Source organism: Merops nubicus, unplaced genomic scaffold (assembly GCF_000691845.1).
Source record: "Merops nubicus isolate BGI_N331 unplaced genomic scaffold, ASM69184v1 scaffold5553, whole genome shotgun sequence".
Lineage (NCBI taxonomy): Eukaryota > Metazoa > Chordata > Aves > Coraciiformes > Meropidae > Merops > Merops nubicus.
The window spans coordinates 1-3,517 of NW_008596794.1; positions in this window are offsets into that span (position 1 = coordinate 1).

The window sequence follows — 3,517 nt, forward strand, 5'->3', positions numbered from 1 at the left end:
AAGAGGGTTTTAGCCGGCGAGGCACGGCGGTGGGAGGTTCAGCCTTTGACCGCAGGAATACTTTTCGGTAGTCTTGCAAATCCACAGGTATTAAAGGGGGGTGAAGCTCAGAGACAGGCATTGGTGTTTAAACAGGGTCTTGTAAAATCCAAGATAGAGATAGAAAGATGCTGTGTTGGAGGTTGCAGACTTGCTGAATCCCTGGTTGACACGAGTTTAAGTCTTAGGAGCTGTTTAGACAGGTTACCTTCAATAAACTCACTTAGGAAATTCTGCAAGTTAGAGGTTTTAATTTTGGATTATGGATTATGTTTACAGATGTCTTTTAATGAGAGGAAAACATTTACTTAAAGAGAGCTAGCAGGATATGTGAATTGTCCGTCTCAGATGATCCCAGGGTCTACCTGTTAGCTTGCCCATCAGAGCAAGAGGCTCAGTTCAAGTGCAGCGTGGTATTTTTGGGGGGTGGTGTGCCATTCAGGGGATGAGGCAGGGTGCACCCTTAAGACAGCCTCTTGATTCCAGCGATCAGACAAGTTATGGATTTCAAAACTACCCCAGTTTCTTCCTCAGACATGGTTTTACCTTGGAAGCCAACAAGTGTGTGTTAGCCTGCCCCTTAGCAGCAGGGAGATGGAAAAGGCAGGTGACAGCACTAGTAATGAGCACACATACAGCTTAGGTCCAGCAGTGAATCTGAAAATGTGGTGGTTATTCCTGCAGTGAAGCTTCTCAGTTAATTATTTAATAAATATTCTGCTTTTTGGGTTGCAAGTGTGTTTATGATCTGAACTCCCTGATCTTCCCTGTGTTACTGTGAGGTAGGGAACACGCTCCACAATTCACGGATGGAGAAACAGCAGCAATGCACTAAGATGTCAAAGCAAAGCCTGGGCTGGAATATTTTTCTGTCATTCACGCAGCACAAACACTTTGTAAAGCATTTTGCAGGCGATTTGGCCAGCAAGGTCTCCAGTTCAGAAGGTTTTCAGCCCCTTTGATGTTCGAGGCTATTTTCTGAGAAGGATTAGATCTCACAGCAGCACAGCGTGGCTGGGAGCAGGGCAGGAAGGCAGAGGCCTGCAGCAGCGTGGCGTGGAGGGCGAGTGCACGTACAACAGTTGCATAAGCAAACAAGTTGTTCCCTGAGCAACGGAACTAATGAGGTTTGCTTTCTTGGAGATTTGTGTCCTGCATTCTCTACAAACATGCCCTGTGATAACACTGCTCTCCAGTGACAATATTCCCCTGGCTCTCAGCCAAGCCATATACATAGTTTTTTCTTGTGCCCTGTATCTTTCTCTTCCCTTTTCTTCTTTGAGACAAGAGGCTGAGTGGCAGATAGCGTGTGTGTAGTAGGCATGCTGGGTGGATGGTTTGAGCTCACTCTCAAAGTGCCCTTTGAGTGGAGGCACTGAGTTTTCCCTCCTTCACCCAGCCCCAGTTTTCATAATTCTTTTAGAAATACAATGTGTGAGAATTCTCTTCCTCTTTTACATGTGACTGAAGTTAGCTGGTGAGTTGAGAAGTTACTGAGAGGAATAGAAGCAAGGGTTAAGGGAAGGCGACCTGCCCTGCACGTTGAATGAAGATACATATGTCTTGTTTTGTGAAGAAAAAGAGGTTTGTGTGTTTTCTTTATCACTGTGTAAACATAATGCAACTTCTTGAAATAAATCTCGCCCATGACGCATGCACGTCACTTCATTAGCTGTGGTATTGAGGGTGGGATTTACCTTGCCTGGTTTTAGGCGTCTACCAGCTGAGCAACTCACTTCAGGCTCCTTTTGTGATTAGTAGCAAACTAATCAATGTGGTCACTGGAGTCCAGAGTGTGCTTCCTCCCCTCCTGACCTCCTCAGCTGGGTTTGGGCGCTGTGCTCCATTGCCTGCTACTGATGGAGGGTGGGAGTTGGAAATCCAGCTGAGTCCTCCCTGCCTAACTCGTCAGGTGGCACAGATTTCACTTGGTATTCCTGTAGTAAATAGCCTTTTAAGATCACTTGCTTCTTCATTATTATTTCTGGCTCATACAAATTCTTTTGTGCTCATAAACTCATTAAGAAATTAGTCCCTTGTTCCACCTCAACCCTGTGTTAATTTTTATGTTGAGAGACTCAGTCTGGAATGAAATGTTGCTCCCAGGAGTATAAAGTAGAAAGAGTGAGTGCAGCAGGGCAGGGCTGTATCAAAACTAGGCAACAACTGTGTCTGTCAGCTATCCCCATGTGCCCTCCTGCTATTCTGAGAGAGGTGGGACGCTGACTGTCTCTCTGCAGAGCCTGTGAAACCCCAAAGCTTTCTGGAGGTCAGTTTTGAGGCCACTGTCTTGTGGAATATAAATTATGTTGATATTGGCAGTGTGTAAAACCTGTTCCTGCTCCCTTTGAAGTCACGAGGACCTTCAGAGCTGTTAGTGTTGACTCCTGTCCGTTACCCCGGGCGATCGGGGCGGTGGGATGCTGTCACTGCACTGCCTCTTAGCTGGGCATGGGAAGCAAGGCATGATTTCTGTTGAAGTTTGACTTGAGCATTGAGCAGAGCATAAGGATGGAGCAAACCAGGCTCTGTTGGCCAGGCTGGGAGGTTATGTGGGCTTCTGGCTTTAAAGAAAGTGGCCTCTGTGAGAGGTTTGCCCTCAATTCATCAGCGTGGTGATGAGAGGTAACAGGCATCTGAGGTGTTACCTGAGAGGGCTGGAGGTTTAGAGACAGGCTTACTTTTGAGCCCATATCTGTTTGCTTCATTGCTCAGAGCTAAATGGCTGAGGTGAAAATCTGAAGTTTAAAAATGAATATTTCTCAGTTGGGTATTTTTGTGTTTATTAAACTGTTGCTGCAGTCGGCTAGAAGATGTCTTACAGTCCCTTCTGCTAGCCTGTCAATTAATAGGGTATTTTCCTCTCTCAGGGGTTATCCCAAGAAACACCCAAAAGCCCTTTTTCCACTTTCCTAGTACCACTTCTAAAAGTCAGCCTGATACAGGCTTGCGAAGCTTCTGACTTGACCAAAGTGAGTGCAGTTTTTCTTCAATTATTTAAGCAGGCAGCAAACACTGTGAACATGCAGAGTTAAGTAATAGTTATCTTAAATGGTTGGTGATCTTTCTGTGCAATGCTGCCTTATTCTGGTCTTGCTTGTTAAAGGGCCAGAGCTCTGAATCATTAAGGTTTGGTATCCACAGGGTTTACTATAAACAAGACTTAAGTTCCAGCTCTTGCCCAGGTTAGACTCTATCTTGAAAACTAACCTCTGACACCAGATCTCGTTTCTTCATTCAGTACTCTAAGGTTGTTACCAAACTAGTTTGTTCAAGAGGCTTTGGCATCTTGGGATTTGTTTGTTTGTTTTTAAAAAACATGCTGTGCAACGTTTTTCCTGGGGGTCTGATGAAACATGTCTATAATGATTTTATTTTATTTTTTTAAAGTGACTTTGAATAGCTTGGTAACCAAGGCTGGAGGAGTGTTTCCTCTCTGGCACCGCTGTGCTGCTGGACAGGGAGCCAGTTCCTGCTG